This window comes from Lactuca saligna, chromosome 1 (assembly GCF_052625555.1).
Source record: "Lactuca saligna cultivar CGN05327 chromosome 1, ASM5262555v1, whole genome shotgun sequence".
NCBI classification, from domain to species: Eukaryota; Viridiplantae; Streptophyta; class Magnoliopsida; order Asterales; family Asteraceae; genus Lactuca; species Lactuca saligna.
The window spans coordinates 179403898-179416974 of record NC_136417.1 but is presented as its reverse complement, the minus strand read 5'-3'; positions in this window follow the sequence as shown (position 1 = coordinate 179416974).

Genomic DNA, 13077 nt, shown 5'->3' with positions numbered 1-13077 from the left:
GGTGTTACACGGACCGACGCCTATCCGCATAACTCTTCTGTCGACTCTGAGCGGTCTACAACCTCTGCCTGACCTGCTATATCTGCTCAGTCATGTGAAGCACGATCTCTGTACTACCCATTACAAGTTGCCCCACTTCTCCCCAGCAAATGGGGGTTCGATACCTCCTCCCATACAACAGCTCAAAGGGTGGCATACCAATGCTCGAATCATGGCTGTTGTTGTACGAAAACTCTGCCAAGGGTAAATATGTGTCCCAACTTCCGCCAAAATCCAAATCATATGCTCGGAGCATATCCTCGAGTGTCTGAATCGTCCGGTCACTTTGCCCGTCAGTCTGTGTGTGGTATGATGTACTGAAATGCAGCCTCGTACCCAATTCCTCGTGAAACTTCTTCCAAAATATGGATGTAAATTGTACATTTTGATCTGAAACAATCGACATCAGAATCGCATGTCGCGATACCACCTCCCTCGCATACAACTCTACCAACCTCTCAGCAGAAGAGCTCTCACTGATAGCAAGAAAATGAGCACTCTTCGTAAACCTATCCATAATCACCCAAATTTCATCGACTCCCCTTTGCAGTACTTGGCAATTTGGTGATAAAATGCATGGTAATCTGTTCCCACTTCCACTCGGGGATATCCAGCGGCTGCAGCTTACCATGCGGACGCTGGTGCTCGGCCTTAACCTGGCGACAATTTAGGCACCTCTCAACGAACCATGCAACATCCCTTTTCATACAGGGCTACCAATACTCCTTCCTTAAGTCTAGATACATCTTAGTGGCCCCAGGATGGATGGAGAACTTCGATCGATGTGCCTCTTCCATCAAAATGGTATGCATCCCGCCCACAAACGGTACCCATATCCGACCCTGAAATGTCATAAGTCCCCGACTATCGGTAACGAATTCCGATACCTGCCCGACAACTCACTTTCTCTTTCGGTTTTCTGGTCTCACAGCCTCAGCCTGGGCCCCTCGGATGGTGTCCAATACTGGAGTCATCACTGTCAACCTCATACAAACATCTCCATCGGCTAGGACATTAGCCTTGCCCGGGTGGTACAGGATCTCACAATCATAATCCTTCACCACATCCAACCATTTCCTCTGGCACATATTCAGGTTGGGCTGATCCATCAAGTACTTCAGACTCTTGTGGTCCGTGTATATGGTACACCGAACCCCATACAGATAGTGATGCCAGATCTTGAGGGCAAACACCACAGCCCCCAGCTCCAGATTGTGTGTGGGATATCTTGACTCATGAGGCTTTAGCTGCATCGATGCATACGCTATCACGTGACCCCTTCGCATAAGAACTGCCCATAACCCAGATATTGATGCATCACAATATACAACAAAACCCTCCATTCCTTCCGGGAGTGCAAGCACCAGGGCTTCGCACAACTTCTGGAGAAGTGTCTCAAATGAAGACTGTTGCTCCGGACCCCATGAAAATACAACACCCTTCCGGGTTATCTTCGTAAGTGGCACGATGATCTTGGAGAAATCCCTAATAAACCTCCAATAATAGCCAACCAATCCCAGAAAGCTCCTGATCTCAGTGGGTGATCTCCGCACCTCCCATCTCATCACCGCCTCGATCTTGGATGGATCGAACAATATCCCTTTCTGGTTAACAAGATGCCTTCGGAATTGGACCTCTCGTAACCAGAAATTACACTTGGATAATTTGGCATACAACCTCTCCGATCTCAGAACTCCAAGGATCTCCCTCAAATGCTCCTCATGCTGCTCTCTAGGCCTCGAATATACCAAAATATCATTAATGAATACGATCACCGACCGATCCAGCATCGGCCTGCACACCCTGTTCATGAGATCCATGAACGCAGCTTGGGCATTGGTGAGCCCAAAAGGCATCACCACAAACTCATAATGTCCATATCGATTTCTGAATGCAGTCTTCTGGATATCTTCATCCCGAACCCTAATCTGATGATAACCCGACCTCAAGTCTATCTTGGAGAACCAAGATGCCCCCTGCAACTGATCGAACAATTCATTGATCCTTGGTAACGGATACCGGTTCTTGACCGTCAACTTGTTCAACTCCCGGTAATCAATACACATCCGGTGTGAACCATCCTTCTTCTTGACAAAAAGGATCGGTGCTCCGCAAGGTGAGCTACTCGGTCAAATAAACCCCTTCCCCAATAGCTCCTGAAGCTGCGAGGATAACTCCTGCATCTCTGGCGGCGCGAGGTGATAAGGTGCCTTGGCGATAGGTGCTGCTCCCGGAACCAAAACTATACGGAACTCCACTTGTCTTTCTGGAGGCACGCCCAACAGTTCCTCGGGAAAAACATCCGAAAACACGTCAATCAAACTTGGCCTCGCCACGGCTAGTCGTGTGTCCATCACTAGGCTATGAATCCACCACAGCCTTGTTGCAAACTCTGTCTCGCCTTGGCAACCGAACAAAATGCCAACCCAGGACATGTACCCTCGTTGTACACGGTCATAACTCCCCCACTAGGGTCTCATATGGTCATGAGCTGTCTCTCGCAGTCAATAACCGCTCCAAACTTACTCAACCAGTCCATGCCCACAATGACACAGACATCCCCCATCGCGATAGGAACTAGATCAATTGGGAACTTGACGCTAAAAGTCTCGAGCACACATCCTCGAATCACCTCAGTGGCATACACCGCTTTCTCATCAGCTATGGAAACCCTCAGGGTTCGACTCATCACCTCCCGACTAATACTGATGTGCTGACTAAATGCCAAAGATACAAAAGCCCGACTCGCACCCGAGTCAAATAATACCAAGGCAAGTACAAAATTCACAAGAAAAGTACCTACGCATATCATAATATATGCACAATATCTCAACATGAAAGTAAATACACGAAAGAATACATACCAGCCACAACATTGGGCACCGCACGGACCTCCTACGCAGTTAATGGAAAAGCTCTCCCACGAGCCTTCAGAGCCTCGACCTTCACCGGTCGAATCTCGGTAACCCTAGCAGCAGGCGCAAATCTCTGCGCTGATCCCTGGTGCAGCTGAGTACACTCGACTTTCCGATGGCCAGTCTGGTTGCAATGGAAGCAATCCATAAATCCCTTGGGGCAATCCCTGGCGATATGCCCCTCCTTGCCACATTTGTAGCAAGCGCCCGATCGAAAGGCCCCCTTATGTCCCTTGTTGCACGTCCCGCAAGTGCGACCCTTCTGGCCTCCCATCCTCGAATCGGCGAACATGGTCCGCTTGGTTGCCCCCTGAGGCTGAGCCGCCCGCCGATCCATCCTCTGAGACTCGGCCTCCTCCCTAGCTAGAGTCTCCAACTCAATCTCCCTCTTTTGGGGATTTGCGTGGAGCTCATCAAATGTTCGATACGTCAAGTTCGACACGAACTCCCGAATGTCCCTCCTCAGAATACCCAAATACCGGCTCATTCGTGCCAACTCAGTAGACACCTGCTCAGGGTAGAACATCGCCCTCTCTTGAAGCTTCCAGGTGACCACAGTAACCGAATCATTACCCTACTTGAGGGTCAGCAACTCCTGAATCAGCCGTTCCCTCTCCACTGGGGGAACATACTCGTCTCTAAACATAGTGGTGAACCTCTCCCAGGTCACTGTTGAAATCTCTGCAAGAGTGAAGTTCGCTATCACGAACATCCACCAATCCTTCGCTCCCAGTTGAAGCTGGTTCAAAGCGAACCGTACCCTCAGATGCTTCGGACATGAACACATATAGAAGCATCCCTTAGTATCAGCAATCCATCTCATCGCAGTGATTAGATCCTACATCCCATCAAACTCGGGTGGCTTCATGTTGCTGAACTCCAAGAACAACAACGAGTCACCTCCCTGAGGTCTGGCAGCAGCTACAACTGCTGTAGCTGCAGCGGTTGCGGCCTCAGTCACCGCGGCGTACCGCTCATCAAAAGTCTCCAACAGTGTGGTCTTGGTAGACCCAAACATCTTCGGAATCGCGGCCCTGATTACCGCAACCACCTCATCATGGATTATTTGACGAAGCTCCTCTTCACTCACACCGCTCGTCCCAGGTCTGTGGCGTGTCCAAACCATGATGCCTCTGAAATACAACATAAAAATATCAGAGACTCGATCGAGCATACTCGCACTCGATGACGCAACCCTACTCGGCCTCCAATACCCAAAGGATTCTTACTTGGGCTGCCCACTGATCTGGTGTCTTCAGTAGTACGGGCCCAATACTACTAATTACACCGCATCGGCATTCAGCCCAAGTCCTCCTCCTTGGATCTCGGAATGCAAGTACTCTATTCTCGCTATGCATTTGCTACCTACTCTCTCTCAAGGCATCTCATAGCAGTAGGATTATCCTAGACTAAGACATCACAAATCAGGCCACTCTAGTCCTAATATGAATACCTAGTTTCCTCTAGCATGCATAACATATCATAGCATATCTCATAACACATATTGTAAGGGTATTTTGGGGGTTTTACCGTTCGGGCGCTGGCTGATCGTACACACTGCTCCTTCTTTGGTTATCTCAAAACCTCTAATAAAAGTTTTATGTTTTTATTATTGGGAAATTTTTCTCAAATCCTCAGTTTGAGTTCAGTTACGCCCGAAGGTGCACTCGAATCCCTAAAACCAACGCTCTGATACCAACTTGTAACAACGTGAATTTTCAAAACAATTTTTCACTTTTCAAACAATATAAACCATCATATTGTTGGAATAGTGTCTAAGGCTATAACTATATTCGGTTGTGCATGGTCCTTTTGGGTTGCCTTCACCATAGCAACTTGAAGGATGATTTGTTAAGAGAGAGTAAATATTATAAGGAATAATATATGGCTATTTGATTAATATAAGTCATAAATTAATTGGTATTAATTTGGTCACTTAAAGAGATTAATTAAATAAGAGGGTATAAACAATCAATTGTTTGATAGTTACACTTTAGACTATAAATCCTTATCCTAGATAGGATGGACGATTTCTAGGGCTTGGATAAGCCAAAATCGTCCATAGGGTTATCTATGGAATGGATTTGGATAGCCTTAAGAGAAGATTATCCAATTAGGGTTTAGGTGGTAACCCTTAAGGAGTCTACAAGTATAAATAGACCCTAGGGGTGAGGGAATTTGACACACAACCTAAAGCAAGGAACCTCTGGCCGAATTCCTCCCCTCTCCTCTCTCCTAAATCATCTTGCTTGCTATTGGTGTTTGTAAGCCATTAGAGGAGTGACATTTGTGACTCTAGAAGCTCCAAGACAAACAAGATCAACAAGGAACTCAAAGGTATGATTCTAGATCTGTTTCAATATTGTTATTTAACCTAATTAGCCATTAGAAGTCTTGGATTGAAAGCATGTTTAATTAGAAAGCCTAGATCCAAGCAATAGGGTTTTGCATGCGCACATAGGAAAGTTCTTATGGCTAAAACCCATCAGTGGTATCAGAGCCTAGCTTGGTTTTCTTTAAATTGTTGCTTGATTAACTGAAACAAACCTGCAAAATTCGATTTTTGGGTTTATGAGTCACTGACTCGGCGAGTTCCAAGGTGGACTCGGCGAGTAGGCCTGACTCGGCGAGTCCCCTTGTGCACTCGGCGAGTCCAAGCGTCAGCAATGGCCAGATTCGGGATTTTTTTCATAATTATCTTATGGAAACTTACCTTAATCATATTAGATCAATCTAAATCCGATTTTTTGATAAATATGACTATTATCTTGATCTAATTAAAGATATTTATCATCTAATAAAATATTTAATTTCCTTATATGATAATGATTAATTATTTTGATAATTATCTTGAAAGAAATCTTAGATAAATCAAATAAAGATAATTAGGATATTAATTGTTAATTGGAATTATTTGTTATTTGATCCTCCATGTTTTAAATGTTTAAAACCTACCCTAAAGTTTTGAAATTTATATTTGTGATTAAAAGTTTTAATTTAGACAACTTAAATTTCAAACCCTAGTTTTTAAAAGGTTTTAAAATACAACCCTATACTTATATGATATTACTAGAATAATATATATATATATATATATATATATATATATATATATATATATATATATATATATATATATATATATATATGACTAAATGCTAGTCTTACCGTTAGTAGGCCTCATTCACGAAGCCGATCTATAAGGTGGGTATAAGGTTGCGGCCTATAAAATGGCGCTTAGTGGGTGTACACTCACACCCACCGCTTGCTTGATTGGTGGAGGGTCGTTAGCCGAACGGGTAGGATAGGGCAACCTCATCCTCTCATTAAAAGTATAATAAGAAATACAAAGTAACTACACGTTTTAAAAAATTTTCCAATCTTAGTTACTTTAGGAAAAGTGAATTGATGCAATCCCATGAAATAACACTTTGCACCTTGCTAGGAGCGTGTGTGGTTTACCGACACACTAATTGGTTCTAAGCGAAGGTGGCAAAGGGTGATTCATTGTTTATCATAGTTCGATGGAGTGTCTGTGGTTTACCGGCACATCAAATAGGTGATCGTTACAATGAAGGCACCATGTTAATTTGCATGGTAATTCACACCCGCTTTGTGATCCTCAGCATCCCAGTCACAAACAAGAGGGGCATATCGAGATTGAAACATGCCATTGAATAGTTCAATGAATCTCATCCGAACCTAGGAATTCTCAAAAACACTTAGGACTAATAGTTTAAGTTTTGTAATGGAGAATTAGTGAATCGTCATTCACTTACCTTCAATTTATTTGCATGTTAGATTACGGCATCCCTTTTCTAGTATGTAAATGTTATTGTTGGATCCTAGCCCTAATTTTCTAATTGAAGATGTCAAACGCAAATAACGCTGCTGCTAGTTCTTTCACGTTGATGAGCCTTTGCCAAAAGGTCACCTTCGATGGAACGAACTTTAGCGAATGGATAAGATACATTCGCACCATTGCTCGCTATAAGGACAAAGAGTATGTCCTCGATGAGAAGCTCGAGAAAATCAACCCCGAAGTTGCTAATCCTGAAGAAATCACCACCTTTGAAACTCATGAGCGAGATGCAACGAAGGTACATTGCATCATGATCGCCACCATGAACTCTGAATTCCAAAAGTCCTACGAGGACATGTATCCATACGAGATGCATCAAGACTTGTTGGAGAGGTACCACCAAAACGCGAGACAAGAGCGTTACGAGATTTTCACTAACATGATCTCCGCTAAGATGGGTCATGGAGAATCTCTTACCGTGCACCTGCAAAAGATGCAAAGGTATGTCGACCGCCTTCGCAAGTTAAATGTTGACTTCGGCGAAGACTTGGCGATCGACATGGTGCTTCAATCTTTCCCTCCGATGTACAACCAATTTAGGATGACCTACCACATGAACAAAGAGGAGGTCACCCTAAGCAAACTCCAAGGTCTCTTGAGGGTCGCTGAGAGCAACTTCAAGGACAAGTCTGTTGCACCAACTCCCAATCCGTCCGCTGCTCCTGTCTTGGCTATTGGACAAGGGAAGGGAAATAAGAGGAAAGCTTCATCGAATAACTATCGAAAGGTGAAAGCCCGAGATGGTTCCTCTTCTAGTGGGACCAAAGTTGATCCCTCTAAGCCCAGCTCTAACCCGAAGGAGGCAGAGTGCCACCACTGCCGCAAGATAGGACATTGGAAGAGAAGCTGCCCAGATTACCTGCAAGCGATCAAGGAAGGAAAGATCAAGCCATCATTCGCAGGTATATACACAATCAAATCTAACGATTCTAATCATGCTATTTCTTGGGTCCTTGATACCGGTTGTGGTTATCACATTTGTTCTAATGTGCAGGGACTAAGAAGAAGTAGGGATGTGGAGCAAGGAAGGATCAATCTAATCATGGGGAACAGAAGATCGTCGCATGTGACCAAGATTGGAGTGTATTCTTTAGTGCTTAGGAATAATTTGTGTTTAGATTTGAACAATTGTTGCTATTCGCCAGAAATGGCTAGAAACATCATTTCATTTCATGGTTTATATAGACAAGGATTTAGATTTTCTTTTAATAATGAGAATGGTTCTATTTTGGCTTATCTAAATGATGTCTTTTACTTTGAAGATATACCATGTAATGGAATATATGAAACTGTTATGATTGTTGATAACTTAGGAAATGATGTTTTGAATATTGATTCTTCCACTAGTATGGATAAAGCATCCTTGTGGCATTGTCGTCTTGGACATGTCAACAAGAAACGCATAGCCCAACTCCAAAAGGATGGAGTGTTGGAGTCATTCGACCTTAGGGAAGATGACACATGCGAGTCTTTTTTACTTGGAAAGATGACTAAGTCACCCTTCATGAGTACTTGTGAAAGGGGTGAGGGGCTATTGGACCTAATACATACCGATGTATGTGGACCCTTTAGATCAACCACGAAGGATGGGAACCGCTTCTATGTGACTTTTACCGATGACTATAGTAGATATGGGTATATCTACTTAATCAACCAAAAGTCAGACACCTTTGAAAAGTTCAAAGAGTTCAAGAATGAAGTGGAGAATCAATTGGGCAGGAAAATCAAAATGCTTCGATCCGATCGAGGAGGAGAGTACCTAAGTCTTGAATTCCACGATTATCTCAAGGAGTGTGGAATAGTTTCGCAATTGACGCCTCCTAGGACACCGCAGTTGAATGGTGTGGCAGAAAGGCGTAATCGAACCTTATTGGATATGGTTCGCTCTATGATGAGTCGTGCTTCACTACCTATCTTCTTTTGGGGGTATGCCTTAGAGACTGCCGCCAATATCCTTATTCGAGTCCCTACTAAGAAGGTTGCCAAAACACCTCACGAGATGTGGACGGGGAAAGCTCCCTCGTTGGCACATATCAAGGTTTGGGGTTGCGAGGCTTTCATAAGACGAGATACTCACGACAAGCTTGAACCTCGAAGTGAGCAATGTATTTTCATCGGATACCCGCAAACTTCCTTTGGATATCTCTTCTATAGACCGAAAGACAATGTTGTCTTTGTTGCGAGGAGAGGAGTTTTCCGAGAGCAAGAACTCATAAGCCAAGGAGACAGTGGGAGGCAAATCAAACTTGAAGAGATTCAAGAGTCGATAGATGAAGGAACCTCTACCGCTGGCATTCAACCCGAGGAGGAAACTCCGGTTGAACCGATTGACGAATCCTTACCTCTTAGACATTCCGATAGAGTTAGAGTTCATCCCCAGTTTTATGGTTTTCATATTACTACCGAAGGGGACACGTATATTAGTGATGGTACACTAGTAAATCTTGATGAACCTAATAGATATAAGGAAGCCATGGCAGGCCCGGAGTCTGTGAAATGGAAAGAGGCAATGGATAGCGAGATCCATTCCATGTACGATAACCAAGTTTGGAATTTGGTTGATTATGTACCCGAACGTAAGACCGTTGGGTGCAAATGGATCTTCAAGAAGAAGACCGACGTGGATGGGAACGTACACACATATAAAGCGCGATTGGTCGCGAAGGGCTTTACTCAAACTCCCAGAGTTTACTATGATGAGACCTTCTCACCAGTTGCGAAGATTTAATCTATTAGAGTGATGCTAGCAATTGCCGCATTTCATGATTATCAGATTTGGCAAATGGATGTCAAGACCGCTTTCCTTAACAGAAAGTTGGCTGAGGATGTTTACATGGCTCAGCCAGAGGGGTTTGTGGATCCGAAGCATCCGAATAGAGTGTGTAAGCTTGAGAAGTCCATTTATGGACTTAAGCAAGCATCTCGCAGATGGAATCTTTGCTTCGATGAGAAAGTCAAAGAGTTTGGATTGGTACGAAGCGAAGACGAATCTTGTGTATATGTCAAAGCCAGTGGGAGTATAGTAAGCTTCCTCGTTCTATATGTCGATGACATATTACTCATAGGAAACGACATCCCGACTCTGCAGGAGGTCAATGTTGGAATAGTGTCTAAGGCTATAACTATATTCGGTGGTGCATGGTCCTTTTGGGTTGCCTTCACCATAGCAACTTGAAGGATGATTTGTTAAGAGAGAGTAAATATTATAAGGAATAATATTTAGCTATTTGATTAATATAAGTCATAAATTAATTGGTATTAATTTGGTGACTTAAAGAGATTAATTAAGTAAGAGGGTATAAACTGTCAATTGTTTGATAGTTAGACTTTAGACTATAAATCCATTAGGATGGACTTTGGACGGATTCTAAGAGCTTTAGGATAGCTCAAAATCGTCCATAGGGATATCTATGGAATGGATTTGGATAGCCTTAAGAGAAGATTATCCAATTAGGGTTTAGGGTGAAACCCTTAAGGAGTCTAAAGGTATAAATAGGCCCTTGGGATGTGGAATTCATGTACAACCTTTCAGAACCTAAAGCAAGGAACTTCTGGTCGAATTCCATCCCCTCTCCTCTCTCCTAAATCATCTTGCTTGCTATTGGTGTTGGTAAGCCATTAGAGGAGTGACAATTGTGACTCTAGAAGCTCCAAGACAACAAGATCAACAAGGAACTCAAAGGTATGATTCTAGATCTGTTTTAATGTTGTTGTTTAACCTAATTAGCCATTAGAAGTCTTGGATTCAAAAGCATGTTTATTAGAAAGCCTAGATCCAAGAAATAGGGTTTTGCATGCGCACATAGGAAAGTTCTTATGGCTAAAACCCAATAGTGGTATCAGAGCCTAGATTGGTTTTCTTTAAATTGTTGCTTGAATAACTGAAACAAACCTGCAAAATTCGATTTTTTGGGTTTTGAGTCACTGACTCGTCGAGTTCCAAGGTGGACTCGTCGAGTAGGCCTGACTCGTCGAGTCCCCTTGTGCACTCGGCGAGTCCAAGCGTCAGGAATGGCCAGATTCGGGATTTTTTCATAATTATCTTATGGAAACTTACCTTAATCATATTAGATCAATGTAAATCCGATTTTTTGATAAATATGACTGTTATCTTGATCTAATTAAAGATATTTATCATCTAATAAAATATTTAGTTTCCTTATATGATAATAATTAATTATTTTGGTAATTATCTTCAAAGAAATCAAGATAAATCAAATAAAGATAATTAGAATATTAATTGTTAATTGGAATTATTTGTTATTTGATCCTCTATGTTTTTAAATGTTTAAAACCTACCCTAAAGTTTTGAAATTTATATTTATGATTAAAAGTTTTAATTTAGACAACTTAAATTTCAAACCCTAGATTTTGAAAAGTTTAAAATGCAACCCTATACTTATATGATATTACTAGAATAATATATATATATATATATATATATATATATATATATATATATATATATATATATATAAATATATATATATATGTATAACTAAATGCTAGTCTTACCGCTAGTAGGCCTCATTCACGAAGCCGATCTATAAGGTGGATATAAGGTTGCGGCCTATAAAATGGCGCTTAATGGGTGTACACTCACACCCACCGCTTGCTTGATTGGTGGAGGGTCGTTAGCCGAACGGGTAGGATAGGGCAACCTCATCCTCTCATTAAAAGTATAATAAGAAATACGAAGTAACTAAACTTTCCTTTTAAAATTTCCCAATCTTAGTTACTTTAGGAAAAGTGAATTGATGCAATCCCATGAAATTACACTTTGCACCTTGCTAAGATGTTAGTGGAGCGTGTGTGGTTTACCGGCACACTAATCGGTTCTAAGCGAAGGTGGCAAAGGGTGATTCATTGTTTATCATAGTTCGATGGAGCGTGTGTGGTTTACCGGCACATCGAATAGGTGATCGTTACAATGAAGGCACCATGTGAATTTGCATGGTAATTCACACCCGCTTTGTGATCCTCGGCATCCCAATCACAAACAAGAGGGGCATATCGAGATTTAAACATGCCATTGAATAGTTCAATGAATCTCATCCGAACCTAGGAATTCTCAAAACACTTAGGACCAAAAGTTTGAGTTTTGTGATGGAGAATTAGTTAATCGTCATTCACTTACCTTCAATTTATTTGCATGTTGGATTACGGCATCCCTTTTCTAGTATGTAAATGTTATTGTTGGATCCTAGCCCTAATTTTTCTTATTGGGTGATAATTAGGGATTCTTGTTCTTTGTCCTTTCTATAGATGTCAAACGCAAACAACGTTGCTGCTAGTTCTTTCATGTTGATGAGCCTTTGCCAAAAGGTCACCTTCGATGGAACGAACTTTGGCGAATGGATAAGATACATTCGCACCATTGCTCGCTATGAGGATAAATAGTATGTCCTCGATGAGAAGATCGAGAAAATCAACCCCGAAATTGCTACTCCCACCGAAATCACCGCCTTTGAAACCCATGAGCGAGATGCGACGAAAGTACATTGCATCATGATCGCCACCATGAACTCCGAGTTCCAAAAGTCCTACGAGGACATGTATCCATACGAGATGCATCAAGACTTGTTGGAGAGGTACCACCAAAATGCGAGACAAGAGCGTTACGAGATCTTCACTAACATGATTTCCGCTAAGATGGGTCATGGAGAATCTCTTACCGTGCACTTGCAAAAGATGCAAAGGTATGTCGACCGCCTTCGCAAGTTAAATGTTGACTTCGGTGAAGACTTGGCGATCGACATGGTGCTTCACTCTTTGCCTCCGATGTATAATCAATTTAGGATGACCTACCACATGAACAAAGAGGAGGTCACTCTAAGTAAACTCCAAGGTCTCTTGAGGGTTGCTGAGAGCAATTTCAAGGACAAGTCTGTTGCACCAACTCCCAATCCATCTGCTGCTCCTGTCTTGGCTATTGGTCAAGGGAAGGGAAAGAAGAGGAAAGCTTCTTCAAATAACTATCGAAAGGTGAAAGCCCGAGATGGTTCCTCTTCTAGTGGGACCAAAGTTGATCCCTCTAAGCCCTGCTCTAACCCGAAGGAGGCAGAGTGCCACCACTGCCACAAGATAGGACATTGGAAGAGAAGCTGCCCGGATTACCTGCAAGCCATCAAGGAAGGAAAGATCAAGCCATCTTTCGCAGGTATATATGCAATAAAATCTAACGATTCTAATCATGCTATTTCTTGGGTTCTTGACACCGGTTGTGGTTATCACATTTGTTCTAATGTGCAGGGACTAAGA